The sequence below is a fragment of the Labeo rohita genome, chromosome 8, assembly GCF_022985175.1.
Source record: "Labeo rohita strain BAU-BD-2019 chromosome 8, IGBB_LRoh.1.0, whole genome shotgun sequence".
In the NCBI taxonomy this organism is placed as follows: Eukaryota; Metazoa; Chordata; class Actinopteri; order Cypriniformes; family Cyprinidae; genus Labeo; species Labeo rohita.
The window spans coordinates 5,219,973-5,236,780 of NC_066876.1; the positions used below are offsets into that span (position 1 = coordinate 5,219,973).

The 16,808-nt window shown below is 38.9% G+C and overlaps 1 long non-coding RNA gene across 1 annotated transcript; it reads right to left on the minus strand.

Annotated features, from left to right (window-relative positions):
- Positions 1-15,133: 15,133 nt before the first annotated feature.
- Positions 15,134-15,910, minus strand: LOC127169796 (uncharacterized). Its single transcript, XR_007828272.1, has 3 exons — positions 15,861-15,910; positions 15,554-15,675; positions 15,134-15,251 (listed from the first exon to the last, which is right to left on the minus strand). It is a non-coding gene; the product is annotated as an uncharacterized LOC127169796 (long non-coding RNA).
- Between the last annotated feature and the right edge of the window lie 898 nt (positions 15,911-16,808).

Consider the following 16,808-nt stretch of genomic DNA (forward strand, 5'->3'; position numbering starts at 1 on the left):
TATCGCCCCTCCTTTTACCAAGTAGGAATTAAAGGCAAGACGTCAGGCATTGGCTGCTTATCGTCAGAACGGAGTAGCGATTTCGGGATTCAATCGGACTTTCTGGACATTGGCTGTGGGACTACAGTATAAGGACTCTGAGCTAATTCAAGTGTTTTACAGCTGCTTGGACTACCCCTTATCTTCAGATGAGATGACTGAACTTAAGACTATAGTAAATTCAGAGTCCTCAGTCAAGATGGCCGATAGACCAGACTCTCCAGCCAGCATGGGGCTTATGCCAGAACCTTCAGCCTTCACTGACACCACTTCTGTGTTCCCGGTCGTCGTGAACGGAGCTACTGAGGTCAGTAAGGCAACCCCAAGGTATTCGAGACTGAGCTCTAAGTTAGCAGAGACACCACTGGACAGTTCTTCAGCTCTTGGGTCTGTTTCAGTTTATAAGTCTGTTTCAGTTCAAGAATTTATGTCAGAGCTTACTACTGCCAATAAGTTTGCTCTGGAATCTGTTCCAGAGCCCACTCCTGTCAATGAGTCTGCTTCAGAATCTGCTTCAGCCCAAAACTCTACTTTAGAACCCACCCCAATCAGTGAGCCCATTTCCGAGTTTGATCTAGCACAAAGGTACACTCCAGAGCCCGGTCCAGTCCAGGAACGCTCTGAATCCACTTAAGAGCCTGTTCCAGTCCGGGAACCCTCCGAGTCCACCCCAGAGCCCACTCCAGTCCGGGAGCTCTCCGAGTCCACTCCAGAGCCTGCTCCTGTTCGGAAGCCCTCCGAGTCCACTCAAGAGCTCGCTCCAGTCCGGGAGCTCTCAGAGTCCATACAAGAGCCTGATCCTGTCCAGGAACCCACAGAATCCTCTCCAGAGCCCGCTCCAGGCTGGGAATCTGCTCCAGATCCCATTAAAATTGTTCATTCCAGTAGTGCTCCTGAGTTCATTGCAGAACCTCCAGAGGTGGGGGCATCCGCTGCAGAACCTCCAGAGATGGCAGCGGTGATCGCTTCAGCTCCTCTCAGGCCATGGGCAACCACTTACAAGGAGACGATCTGTGACCTCTCTGTTGGTCCTGTCACGACTATGGAGGCCATCTGTGAACTCTCTGCCTGTCCTGTTACAATCAAGGAGGCCGTTTACAAACTCTGTTCCAGTTCAGCCTGACTGTGGGGATCTTTGGTCCCGTCAGCCTTACTGTGGTGGTCATCTGCTCCGCCATGGGGATCTTCAGCTCCATCTGCTCTGTTGAAGTGGTCCTCAGCTCCATCAGCTCCACCGTAGGTATCTTTGGTTCGTCGGCCTTACTGTGGTGGTCGTCGGCCCCGCCCTGGCCTCCTGACTGGCCAGGCTCTCCCTAGCCTCTTTTTCTGCTGACTCTGCCCTGGTTTCCTGGTTTACTTCTGGCCTCAAGCCGTCTTACACCACATGGGCCTGGACCACCATCCCTCCCCCTCATCCGCCTCCTTTCCACCTCCCTCCTGAACTTTTGTGTTTTCTGGTGGGGTAATGTCACAGTGTCTAGTTGTTGTGCCCTAGACTGTCCATTTCTCCAGTAAAAATTTACTGTTACTTTTTTTTTTGTCAATATTTAAAAAAAGAATATTTTTATAAAGAAAGAAAGAACATAAAGAGTCAACCTGAAAATAAAAGAAAAGAAAATAAAGAAAAGAAAAGAAAAGAAAAGAAAAGAAAAGTAAAGAAAAGTAAAAGAAAATTTACTCTCCCCATGTTGTCCCAAACCCATATTTTTTTTAGCAGTGAAACAGAAAAAGAATTGAGATGATGTTGAATAGAACTGTCAAGCTCCAAAAAGCACATTCAAAAAAATGTGTAAAGTTTGTGAGCTGTATCCACATAACCCAAGTCTCTAGCTTTGCAAAATGAACAGACTGAAATGTTTTCACCTAAATTAGTTTAAAACATCTTGGGCAGTTATATACAGTATGGAGTAATTCCAATGTAACAATTTCTATAGCAAAATTATATGCATACATCCATATTTATATACATAAAATCTATAGCAGTGTTGCCAAGTCCATGGTTTTCCCACAGAATTGGGGTATTTTAATACTGTTGCATCAGGTTTTTTGATGTCCGCAGTTTGAAGCGACTTTAAAAACATTATATTTAACTCCTGAAATACAAATTTACCAGACGTGTATTTTATCCCCCGGAACGCGATTTTTAAAAGAGGATCTCCCTAGAAGGTCGGGAGGTCCTGGAAGGTCCTAGAATGCGTTCGGGATAGTTTTGGGCTAGTTTTAAGTAGCAATTTGGCGGGTTTTGTTGTGAAAACCTGGCAACCCTGATCTATAGCAACACAATCTCAGACTGACAGATATAAGTAAAAATAAACATATTTTCTAAGTTCTGAGCAATTAGTTACTGTTTTGTACACCCAATATTGACCACAGTGTTATTGTTGATAATTGTTGAGAGAGGGCAGTGGGCTTGAGCTCTGAAAGCATCCCCCTCTGTATGTGCCTGCTACCGAGCCAACGTCCAGCTGAAGGTGAAACCCAAACTTTGATTTTGTACCACACCAAGCTTTGTCTTTTACTCTGTCTGCCAAAACACACTTGGTCTGCATCCTTCTCCCCATATGTGATTATGGAGATGCTGTGTACAGATGTCACCTCCAGAACTCTTCACTCTGACTTTTATTCTGTTATAAATTGCCTATTTTTGCATACTAGACAAGAGCTTTATTGGCTTGCCTTTATTTGCTGGACCTTGCTTTGGTCTGAGATCAGTTTATTTGAAAAATGTGCTTCAATGTCACTCCTGCATCCTCCAGAATAAACTGAATGAACATGATTTATGATCATTCAAAAATTAGATATTAATTTTTTCAGTTTTTAGATTTTTTTTTCACCTACTGATGTAATTTAAACAGTATTAGGTAATTTTTTTTCTTATAATACAAAATTTATCTATATAAATAATTCAAATATTTTTAAATATTTAAATTACCCTTTTTTTTAAAGAATTTTGTCAATTATTAAACATTGTCAGTCCTTTTGGCAAGAAATCATAAATAAGAATCTTGGTCCTGCATGACTAGATAAAAGAAAATAAAGTATTTCTTAAATATTTGATGTTACCAAGTTTTTAAGTGATTGCGTGGACATGCATTTTTAGTTCCACTAAAGATTTTTAGTTGCACTTTTTATTACTTTTCAATTATATCATCTCAATTACATTGTGCAAGCTCTTCAGCACAATGGTAACCATAAAATCTTAAAATGAACAGAAACTATTTTAAATGTCAAACATGATTGAATGTTAAGCACTATGCCTTTCCCTTTGTTCAAAAATGCATAAATAACACTTACTTTCAGCACTTATTCTCACAATTCAGTCCTATGGAAAGCATGCTGGGAACTAAAAATGCACTGCCTAGTTTCATTTAATGCAAAACAAATCAATTAAAGATAAATAAAAATAAAGTAAAATAAAACAACACAAACATGAATAGATTAAGTAAACTCCAGTTATATTTATCATTTATTGCATGCAATGGAATTAAGTTTGACAAACAATGTTCAACAATCCTGTTGCTTTAGCTCATTTGAATGAATTAAACAGAACAAGCAGTGAAAATCATTATTCAGGTGATACTATAGGTAAGGCAAGGGGTGTGTGTATTTGAGAGAGAGATAGAGTGAACTGACTGAAATGGGCCACGTGGGAAACTGTGTGGATGAAAGACTCTAGATGCTGAGCAAAAGAAAATGCTGAAGTTTCCAGCCTGCAGTTTTACTGAGATTGCCTTTAAATCTCTCTTCTCAGAATCTGTCATCTGCTCTAATCACTAATACCTGGAATCCAATGCGACTCGGAGCTGATAGATGGAGGTAATTTGAAACAGACCCATATGTGACCTCACCTTCACGAGGCTGTGTGTGCATTTACACAAGAGCACAATTACCAGCAGTCAGGATAAAAAGTTCGCCGAAATCGATGCACTACCACAAGAAATGGCTTTTATTGGCCGAAATAAGTCATTTAACCACATCAAGCAGCATATATTGATGTTCCATTGATTTGTTGCCACAGGATTCAGCTTCATCATCAACAATTTAGCTGTTAATTACACTTTAAAACTGTTATCGTGTTTCAAAGAGTTGTATTTTTATAACAAAGTCTTACAGCTTCTATTATTCCTACAGAGACCTAAAAGCGGCCTGCATAAAACTTGTGATGCATTAGCACAGCTATTGATTTCAACAGTCGCTGCCTCAAGAGGCAGATGTGACAGCAAACGTTCTTCTGTCAGATTCACAGGAGTCCCAGATCTGAGCTGTTTGTTCTGCATCATCTTCACAAAAAGAATTCATATTTTAGCATTGTCTGAAGTAAATGCGAGTGGTCTTTGTGCCCCAATGCTAGTTTCAGTTCAATTTCTATTTATCTGCATAGCGCTTTTTAAAATACACATTGTCTCAAAGCAGCTTTGCAAGGATACGGCTTTACAGCAGAAAATCCGAAATGGGTTTTCTTTCCACGAGCTTAAACTGATCCAATGAATCATTTACTCACCATCATATTGTGCCAGCATAAAAAAGGACACTTCTTTTCCCATGTGCTTTCAGTACATTTCTGTTGTCTCTCAACAACGCTCTGGTCAAGATCTGTGAGAGAGGACCCAAATGTAGAATGACCAAGGGTTTATTCATGCAACAGACAGAGCACAAGAGGGTAGGTGAGGCATGAAACACAGTCCAACAACAGTGGACACAGGAAACTAAAACCAGCCTTGGATGACAACAGGTTGGAGACCAGGCAGATGGTGGCGAGGCACAATCTGAACCGGTCTAGCTGCCAGGCAGAGAGAATAAGCGGGCAGGGAATCAAACTTGGCACGGCAGGACTGAAACAGGAAACACTCCCGGGACAATAGGTGTGTTTCCATTACAGATTTGCACAAAACTTTTGCGATATTTCATAAATGTTGATGAAACAGTATTCCATTTCCATTAACCGATGTTATGTGAATAAAATGTTATTTTTTCCTCTCACACTCTCTCACGCTTTCTCTTGTCATGACACTCGAAGTTGGTAGGTTTGTGTATAGTAATCAACATCTGAAGTGGTTCAAAACCTTTCATCAAAGTTGTCCTCAGACCAAAACAATACCTGTTCTTGTCTTAGGACAACTTTGATTAACTTTTTTGATCCACTTCAAATGTTGACTACTGTATATCACAGCCATGGCACTAGCCATTATTTTTAAAGGAGAAGTCCAATTCCAAAAAAAAAAAAAAAAAAATTACAGATAATGTTCTCCACCCTTGATCATGTCTTTCTTTCTTCTGTTATAAAGTAAAATAAATTTTTTTATTTATTTTTTTTTTTTTGAAGAAAACATTTCAGGATTTTTTTCCCATATAATGGACTTCTGTGGTGCTCTGAGTTTGAACTTCCAAAATGCAGTTTAAATGCGGCTTCAAACAATCCTATATGCGGATGTAAACAATCCCAGCCAAGGAAGAAGGGTCTTATCCAGCGAAACGATCAGTTATTTTCATAAAAATAATAGAATTGATATACTTTTCAATGTCAAATGTGCATTTTATCTTTTATCTGCCTGGACTGTTTTTGTTCTGGTTCATGACAGTTAGGGTATGTAAAAATTGGGATCCTTTTGAAGCTGCATTTTAACTGCACTTTGGAAGTTCAAACCTGGGGCACCATATCAGTCCATTATGGAGAAAAATCCTGAAATGTTTTCTAAAAAAAAAAAAAAAACATGATTTCTTTATGGCTGAAGAAATAAAGACATGAATATCTTGGATGACAAGGGGGTGAGTACATTATCTGTAAATTTTTGTTCTGGAAGTGGACTTCTCCTTTAATTGAAGATGCAGATGTGTATCTTTAGCAAAGCAGTGCAGAGAGCCTCTTCTGGGCCGCTTCTGAAACGTGCCATGGCACAGCTGGTAAAAACACAAACATTCACTAGGGTGGCCACGATCAGCTCCGGTGGCTGTGTCAGTCGTAATGCGCTGCAGACATCTGACGCAAGGAAAGCCCCTTATATGTACGTATGAGGTGTTTCTTGGAGGCTATAGTACATAAAGAATGATCATGCAACTTTTATGTACACCAACGGGGCTAAAGGTGCCCTGGGGAAAAACACACCTTTGATATTATTTTCCTCTAAACCACTAGATGGCACAAAAACGTGGCGTAGCACTTTCTAAAACATTCACTTTTCAAGATACACGTGCAAATTTGTCTGATCCTTGATGTGTCCGTGGGCAGCAGTGCAAAGTTCATTCTGTGCTTACTTGATCTAATATTTGATGTTTTTAAAAATGTTGTAGATTTAAGTAGCAAATGAGAATTGCTAAAATGGGTGCACATATTTTGAGACAAATGCCTTCTTAATGATTTTCAGTTTTAAGATAATTTTGCTTTTTACTCTTTACTTTTTAAAATTATTTTATTTAAAAAAATATTTTTATATTAACATGACAAAATATCTATTTAACAAAAATCAATTGTTTTATTTCTTCAAAATAAGCAGAACATTTTTGCTAAAGTGATTGTTTTGAACAACTATTAACTTACACATTATTAAAAAAACAACAAGAACAGCAACAACATTGTTTTAGCTAAAGTATTTATGTCAAAACTGTAAGCCTTTGACCCCATGTGTGGGGTAAAATGCCCTTTTGCCACCTCATACAAGATTTTAAATCAAAATATTCAATTCAATTCAAATTTACAATACATATCATTGCAAAGCAACTTTACAGCAAATTAAAGTTTTTACAATATATTTAGTGGTAGTGGTGACTGTAAAGTTGATGTACATATGGCAGAGATGTATGGTAAAGATCAATTAATGATATAATCAAGCAGACAAAGAACACCATAAATTAGTAGCAAAATTCGGTAGTGCTGTATTGTTGTTTCAGGGTTGACATCATCTGAAGTCCTCTGAGGGGTTGGCATCATCTCTTAAGTGTTCTGGATCCAGACTGAAGTTTGTATAATTCCTAGTTACCACGGGATGTCAGTCCCATGGCAGAAACAGAGAACAAATAGGAACATAACAGGAACCAAGCAAAGAAGGATTATCAGGAAGGCCGTTCCAGAGTTTGGGAGCCAAAGCTCTACCTCCTTTAGTGGACTTTGCTATCCTAGGTACTACCAAAAGTCCAGAGTTTTGTGACCTTAGGGAGCGTAATGGATTGTAGCGTGGTAGAAGACTAGTTAGGTATGCAGGAGCTAAGCCGTTAAGGGTCTTATAGGTAAGAAGTAATATTTTGTAACTGATGTGGAACCTAACAGGTAGCCAGTGTAGAGACTTTAAAATTGGGGTAATATGGTCATATTTTCTTGACCTGGTAAGGACTCTAGCAGCTGCATTTTGGACTATCTGTAGCTTGTTTATTGAAGATCCAGGACAACCACCTAGTAGTGCATTACAATAGTCCAGTCTAGAGGTCATGAATGCATGAACTAGCTTTTCTGCGTCAGAAACAGGTAACATGTTTCGTAGCTTGGCAATGTTTCTAAAATAAACAACTTATATGATTTATTGTTATACAAAATCTGTCGCTCCATAAATGTGCCTTTAGCCCCATTGTACTGTGTATTGCAGTTTTGTGAAATATTCCTTTTTTCTAATTGCCTGAAAAAACACCTGATGCAAGGGTAAAAAAACATTGTGATATATGGGAGTTGCATGTTTCCACTGGCCGTGTTTTCAATGTGCAATTTCTATTTGCACAATTTGAAGGGTAGCTAATGGAAACACAGCTAGCAGGACAGAACAAGACAAGACTCATCAAGAACATGACAAGACACAAAGACAGTGAGATAAAATACCCAAAGCAGGGTAAAAAATAAAGAACTGATAAAATTAATTTTATTAACATTAAATTAATAAAATTAAAACAAAACAAATAATAAAAGGAAAATAATGTTAACAAAACTAAAGTAAATGACTAGATCATGGGTGCCCGATCTCAGTCCTGGAGGGCCGGTGTCCTGCAGAGTTTAGCTCTAACTTGCCTCAAGTTTTTAGCTTGATTAGCTGGTTCAGGTGTGTCTAATTGGGGCTGGAGCTAAACTCTGAAGGACACCAGTCCTCCAGGACTGACTTTCGCTCCCCTGGACTAGAAAATGCAAACAAAATAAAAGACAGAATTGCAAAGCCACTAGAAATTGCTAGAGAAGTTATGGAAAGCTATTAAAATCAGAAGAAACAAGGAAAATACACTGACATGGAGATGCAAGAAAATACTAAGACTAAATTAGAGTTAAACTAGCTGCATGTGGTTCAAAACAACAAACCGGCAATGGCCTTGTCTCAAATAGCTTCGCTTCATGTGCACTTGTGGGCTTGTGCATTTACAATTGTCACCACATACACATATTCGTTAAGTAAACAAGACTATAGGGTGTTCCATTCATGGTTTTAGCTTTCAGAAAGATGTCTGTGAGCGCCCCCTTTGCAGCCTCCATGCTCCCTTGATGTGCACTTCTGCCAAACCTGCACTGAGGCAAGCTTTACAGCAGACTTCTACCTGACAGTCGAAGCAGCATTACATCAAGAAAGTATGCGTTCAGAGGACGACCACAAGGGTTTAGGGTGTGATTTGGTGCAGGGCCAATAAATACGGAATAAAGTACATGAGGTCCAGGAGAACACATAAAGGGCCAGTTTTACTAAACAGGGCAAATTAGCACAAGAGCGCAATTCTAAAACAGCACCGATGGGAGGGGAAATTTCTGCAGGTGATTTACCAACAAGTGATGTTTTATTAACAAATTTCGGGAGGAGCATGCACAGATAATTATCACGGCCAATTCATGAGAGAATGAGAGCACGAGAGAATCCCTACAAATAACCAAAGCAGTCTTACTGTCATTTTTCTCATCTCGCAGCACACCTCCACCACCCCAACTCCTCACCTTCAGCCCATTCCTTCCCCGGGGAGGGGGGGGGGCGCTTTGGGTGTGGGCTAAAATGCCTACCTCGGACCCTTCTCCCTGGGCAGTGCCCCAGGCTGGGGAATGATTACCGAGCTCGGAGCCCTCTCCCTCTCAGTATATTATATGCAAGTGTGAACTCGTGAATTGGCAAATTAAAGAACACAGACGCAACATCTCATTTACATATCGACCAACGCAATATACCAAGCGCAGCCCAAATTAGCGTAGTCACAAATAAAGCATATAGAAATAAAGAAGCCACAGTTTGTTGAAAACTGGAGGCCAAAAAATGAAGGTTTGCTAGAAGTTGTGATAGACCTGGTACTGCGTGACTCTTTTATTTCCTCAAGCAAATTGAAAATAACATAGCTTGGCAAACAGTATGTACGGATAATGTGTTCTGGCATTCCAAATAAATTAATACATGTTGAAATAATCCTCTCCCTTCTACCACAGAGCTCTCTGTTCTCTGAAGGGCTTTCTCCTAGCAACAATAATTGCAGCCATTTCAAATGCAAAATAGTTTAAGACGTGCTTTTTTAGGGCGTTATATAATGGCGCAAATGCCAGTAATTGCATGTAAAAAATGTTAGTTAAACACGTTGCATGATTCATTTGAATACTCTCCTCCCATAAATGTTTGTGCCTGAAATGGAAACTCCTGCAAATGCATATTCAATAAGGTCAAGCGCAAAAATAACTGTGTCCATGCCTTTTCAGTGCTAATTCATTACTGCACATTTTTAGTAAAACCTGACAGTACAATTTTAATGCCAAAAGACGGTTTGCACTGGTGTAAGCTGTTAATAAGACTGGTCCTTAGTGAAATAAGCACTAGACAAGGAGTAAACAAAGGGCTGTGACCAAGGGAAACAAGAAATATATGACATGCGTCCTGAAAAAGGGTTAACGCTAATAATAGTAGATACGCATTTGCCGAATAAATTCCTCCACAGGCAGCAAAAAAGTCATGTGACTTTGCGCTATGGGACAGGACATGACTAACCAGCGAACAATCTCATTGCACAACTTCTGAAATATTGTTATGGCCATTCTGAAATGCCTGAGCAAAGTCTGTCGTCAAAGTATTTCGGTATAATTGCCTCCCAGAACTGTCTTACAAGACTGTGTTCCCAAACAGAAACAGTTCTGCTCTCTCTGAGGTGTGAGTAATTTATTATATATGAAAATTAGTATATTCACTGGCTTCTCCTATACTTTTCTTAGTGATTAGTGCCATTTTATCAGGAAGTGATGATTTTGTTTAATGCAATATTCCAATTTTGTGCATAAGTTAACTTTGGGTGGAAACTTAACACTAACCCAGCTAGTGACTTTTTTTGTTTTTCTTTCCTTTCCTGCCACCTCTTTTTTTCAGAAATGCAGGGGCCATGCCAAATTCGGTGCTAGTACTCCAGTGCCATGGACAAGTATGTCCATCCTCTTCCTTCAGGAGATGCTCCCGTACATCATGGTGGAATTGGGCACATGTGAAACCTGATGCACTACATTCCCCTGACCCCCAACCTGATGCACTACGTTCCCCTGACCCCCAAACTCGGTGAGCGTTTGCATCGATCAAGGTGTGTCCAGCCCTAGTCAAAGCCACGTGCTGAAACACAACACAAACAGAGAAATGTGAAACAAAGACAACACTGACAAAGTTGTCTGGGCAGAAGCCTGACAGCTCTAACATCAATAGTGACACAATATTGCTAACCTGGATCCTACCTGCACCTTTTCTACCGCACGTCTCTCTTTTTCTGTGAGTCTGTGGAATTCTGTCGGTCACCGAAGCCATGCGGATTGCAAAAGCTGAATCAAAGTCGTCAGTTCTCATTCTGCTGGATTTATCTGCAGTCTTTGATACTGTGAATCATCAGATCCTCCTGTCTATCCTCTCATCACTGGGTATCACAGGAATTCGACTTCACCAGTTTGAATCTTATCTCACAGGTATAGGTCTTTCGGGGTTGCCTGGGAAGGGGAGTTATTGAAAGAACATCAAGTGGTTATGGGTGTTCCTCAGGGATCAGTTCTTGGACCCCTCCTCTTCTCCATATACACTATAGCACTGGGAACTGTCATACAGACACATGGTTTCGCCTACCACTGCTGTGCTGATGACACACAGCTCTATCTTTCATTTCAACCAGATGACCTAACGGTAGCTGCACAGATCTCAGGCTTCCTTGTGGATATCTCGGCATGGATGAAAGAACATCACTTGAAGCTCAACCTGGTTAAAGACTGAGCTTCTTATCTTCCCTGCCACTCCGACTTTACAGCATAATTTCACCATCCAGCTTGGTTCGTCAGCAAATACCCTATCAAGTTCAGTCAAAAATCTTGGGAGTAATCTTTGATGACCAGCTGACCTTCAAGAACCACATTGCAGAGACAGCACAGTCATGCAGGTCTGCGTTACACAATCATTTTTGGGTAAACTATCTCTTTAGAGGATGTGGCCTTAGATTGGTTAATGAGAGCTAAAGATAGAATAGTAAAAATAATGTTGATAAAAGGATTTCCTGCTCTGGTGTTCTTTCTGACACACATTGGTAAAGCACTCAGACCCTCCTAACCAGGATTTTCTTAGGCAATACAAGTATTTAAGACTTATAAACACCCAGTGAGCAAATAAGCCCTAGTCAATCATGAAGAACTTACTAAGGTGTTTAAATAGAACATTTTTCACTTAACATTTCGGTTTTTTCAGCTTTATTTCAATGAATGAAAAATTAAATCATTTTAAGTTAGCAATAACATTGCTAGGTGATTCCAGGTTTCTCTGATATTCTTGTGTGTATGAGTGCCTCCTTTTATTCATGTCTGTGGGCTTCTATGTTGTTTTATTGTGCAACAGGCAAAACTCATTTAGAAACGAAATACCACCTCTCTTGAGCAAGCAGTCTGAGGTATTATTCATAACCAGTGCAGGATGAGTTATGCATTGAGAGGTTTGTTCAATTCCCTTGCCTTAAGTATGAGCAATGGTAATAGTAATGCTTGCCGTAGTAAACACCGCTAGTGAATAGCAAGAACAAGAGCATCAGCAGAGCTTAGGACACAAAATCAATGGGCAAGAAACATACAGTGCAAGCTTATTTCTGCTTCTGTGAATAAAACCAAGATCTTTGTATAGAATAATAATATATATTTAATAAAGTACATGTATACATTGCTATCTAATATGAAAATGGTAGAAATATCAGAAAAATCAAAATAATTGTACTTCTAGTATATATATATATATATATATATGTGTGTGTGTTGAATATAATAACTTATTGTATTTTAAAGTAAAGATTTGTGTCATTTTTTTTGCCATGTCCCCATTTCTAACACACTATTGCGGGTCTTTTTTCATGTTTTACGCTATAAATCAGTTTATATTTGAGAGAACTATTCTGAATTCAATTCGTTGCAAATGTCATCCCACAATATACAGTAATATAAGCTGATTTCTGATCTTATCAGTATTTAATGTCGTGTTTAGTGAACATGAGGCAGAGGTTTAAAGATCAGTAATGAGGTTTGTTGTTGTCATGCAGGGTTTTATCAGCCCAATTACTGTGGATCTTCATTGTTTCATCCTGCAGCATCAAACATTTCTTTTCTGTAAATAAACGGAAGGCAAATATAGGATTGACATTTACTGGCATATTACTGATGTCAGTTGTCATAATGGGCGCTTCTCAAATCCCAGAAGAGCCTGCAGAACTGAAATAACTGCTACTCTCATATTCCCATTCTATCAGAAATGAGGTCAGAAACTGTCAGGATTTACTGTGACAAACACCAAACAAATGCCTGCTCAAATACACTTTTACAAAACACTGTCTATCTATCTATCTATCTATCTATCTATCTATCTGTCTGTCTGTCTGTATAGCCATCTATCTATCTGTCTATCTATCTATTTGTCTATATGTCTTTATGTCTGTTTGCCTCTCTCTCTCTCTCTCTTTATGCATCTGTCTATCTATCATCCATTGGTCTATCCGTCCATCCATCTATCATAATTTTTTTCCATCCATCCATCCATCCATCCATCCATCCATCCGTCAGTCTGTCTATCCATCCATCCATCCATCCATCCATATATTCATCCACTGTTCATCCATCCATGCTTCCGTGCATCTGTCCATCCATCATCTGTACTTCTGTCCATCTGTCCACATCTGTTTGTCCATCCATCCATCTGTCTGTCCGTCCATCCATCCATCATCCATCCATCAACCAAACATCAACCAATTATCCATCCATCCCTCTATCATCCGTCTGTCTGTCCATCAATCTATGAATCTATCACCCAGCTGTCTTTCCATCCATCCATCCATCAATCCATCATCATCATCATCTGTCTGTCCATTCATCTATTTGTCTATATGTCTTTATGTCTGTTTGCCTATCTCTGTATTTTTATGCATCCATTGGTCCATTCGTCCATCCATCCATCATCCATTTTTGTCCATCTGTCCATCCATCAATCCATCTAACTATCCATCCATCCATCCATCCATCCATCCATCATCTATCCATTCACCCATCCATCCATCCATCCGTTTGTCCACCCATCCATTATCCATTAAGCCAACCGTCCATCCGTCCATATGTCCATCTATCATCCATTTGTCTGTCCATTCGTCCATCTATTCACCCATCATCCATCCATCTGTCTGTCCATCCATCCATCCATCCATCACCCGTCTGTCCATCCATCCATCCATCCATCAACCAAACATCAACCATTCATCCATCCATCCCTCTATTATCTGTCTGTCTGTATGTCTGTCCATCCATCCATCCATCCATCACCCGTCTGTCCATCCATCCATCATCATGTCTGTCCATTTATTCATCTATCCATCCATCACCTATCAAGCCATTCATCCATCTGTCCATCCACCCATCATCATCTGTATGTCTGTCCATTCATCCAACCAACCATTCATCCATCTGTCCATCCATCCATCCATCACCCATCTGTCTGTCCATTCATCTATCCATCCATCCATCCATCCATCATCCATCACTCGCCTGTATGTCCATTCATCTATCCATCCATCCATCCATCCATCAAGCCATTCATCCATCTGTCTATCCATCCATCATCATCTGTATGTCTGTCCATTCATCCAACCTTTCATCCATCTGTCAAGCCATCAAGCCATCCATCCATCCAATCATCCGTCTATCTGTCCGTCCATCCATCCATCCATTATCCATTAAGCCATCCATCCATTCATCTGTCCATCATCCATCCATTTAACCATCATCTGTCCATTTGTCCATCCATCATCCATCCATTCATCTGTCTATCCGTCCATCACACCAAGCACACTGTAAAAAAAAATTCCGTAAAAAACGGAAAAAGTACTGGCAGCTCATTACCTGGACTTTGTACCGTAAATTTACAGTCTGTTAATTTACAGTCTGCCACCCGTAAAGAAAAAAAAACAGGACTTTTTCTGTTTTAATGGTGTATTTATATATAAAGCAAATAAATCCAGCACAATAACAAATTGAACATGGTTTATTTTTACTTCATGTAAACATTCTTAAAAGTGCATTCAATGGCTTTTGTTTGCCTTAAGTGGGTTAGCACTAAACAATATCAAATACTCAATTCATTTAACAATGTGTCAACTCAGGCAAAATGCCTGTATTGTAAAAGACAGTTTAGCTTTAAACAGTAACAGACAGAATTTAAAAAAAAAAAAAAAAAAAAAAAAGAAAACATGAGCATCTGTACAATACAGGTGTTGTACTAAAAACAAAATTTAAACCTCAAACTGTAGAACAGTCAAGATTCAAAACTTTTTTTTCTTATAACAGAAAACAATATTGTTTAGAGGGATAGTTCACACAAAAATGTTAATTCAGTCAATTACTCAGCCTCATACCGTTCCAAACCCATAAGACTTTCATTCATTTTTAGAACACAAATTAAGAGTATTTTTAGTTAAATCTGGATACTTTCTGTCCCTCTATTGATTGTCTATGCAACTACCATTTTCAAGGTCCAGAAAGATATAAAGTATGTGACTCCAGTGGCTTGACAACAGAATTTAAGTTCACTGTAACAGAAATATCATTGAAGTGATGCAATTCATTATAGGGGATGTATTATTTCCCATTTAACTGCATGTTTAATGCAAGTGCCATTTTTTGCAATTTAAAAACTCAAATATTACATGGATTTTCAAAATTGTTCATGCAAGAGTCTTGGAGGAATGCATAGCCACTTGGTTGCCTTCATCTCAAACCACGTTCAGGATTTCTTCACAGGAAAATTCTGAAAGAAATGGATATGACAAAAAAATGAAATTAATTAAACTGAACTACAGAGTAATATGCAGGTTGGAGTTGAAAAGTAGTCATACAGTATTTTAAGTTCATTAAATCAACTGCAATCCATAATACTTTCCAATTGTTTACACATTGCTTAACTTACATTTCCAATAGTCCCCATTTGCATCGGTCATATGAGCTTGTCAAATCAACTATGTCCTGAAATATACTTCATTATTTTCAACTAAATAAACAGCAACATGACCAAATGCTTCATACACTTTTTATAACATACGTGTTGCTTACTTCTGTATGAACTCCAGAGTAAGTGCCGCCTCCTCTGGGTATTTTGTAGCTCACAACCGCAACAGGAAAGAAGATGTGTTCATTAACTTCTCAAACGACAGCAATCTTGAACTGCCCATCACCTTAAACAAAAAAGACATTACAAAATGACCATATACATAAGGACAAGTATCTTTGAACACCTTTGAAGGCGTGTTCAGCAAACAACTTCACATTGTTGTAAAAGTCAACAGAATAAATGACTCAAAGACTCAATTTCTTTTCAATATTGTACACTAATGTTAAATGAAACAGAATACAAACCCACCTGGTTGCCTTCATCTCAACCCTCATTTAGGATTTCTTCACAGGAAAACTCTAAAAGAAATGGATAATGATAACAATGAAATGAATGAAACTGAACTACAGAGTAACACGCAGGTTGGAGATGGAAAATCAATCATACAGTATTTTAAGTTCATTAAATTAACTGCTAACCCTAATACTTGCCAATTAAAATATTTGTTTATAAATTGCTTAACATACATTTCCAATAGTCTCCATTTACATCTGTCATACAAGCTTGTCAGATCACCTTTGTCTTACAATATACTTCATTATTTTCAATTAAATAAACAGATACACATTTCATAACATACGTGTTACTTACTTCTGTATGAATTCCAATGTAAGTGTTTGTCCGCCTCTTCTGGGTATTTGTAGCTCACAACCACAACAGTGGTCATTAACTTCTTGAACGACAGCAATCTTGAACTGCCCATCACCTTAAACACAAAAGACATTACAAAATTACCATATACATAATGACAAGCAGTTTGAACACACCTTATACACACAAGGATGATAACATGCACAAGTAATCAATCCAATCAATTTGGTAACGTTAGCACGTTTGTCTGTGACGTGGCTTCCGACGCATCAGACAGCAAACAACTTCACATTGTTGTGAAAGTCAACAAAATAAATTACTCAACTATTTTCTTTCTGATACTTAACACTAATGATAAATAAAACTGTTAATAAAACAGAATACAAACCCATTATAAGAATGCAGGTGTGCTTGAGATTCACAGTGCAGCAGCAATCACGTCCTGTCATTAAAAAAGAAAACGAAAGAAACACAACGGTCATTTTGACATAATGTCGTGTGCATTTGTCCATTACAGTGCGACAGATAACTCGAGGAGCTGACGTTACCGGACCGCTAACCTGAAGCGGCATTATTATTCTGGCGCGGCTGCCGCGCGTCGGACGC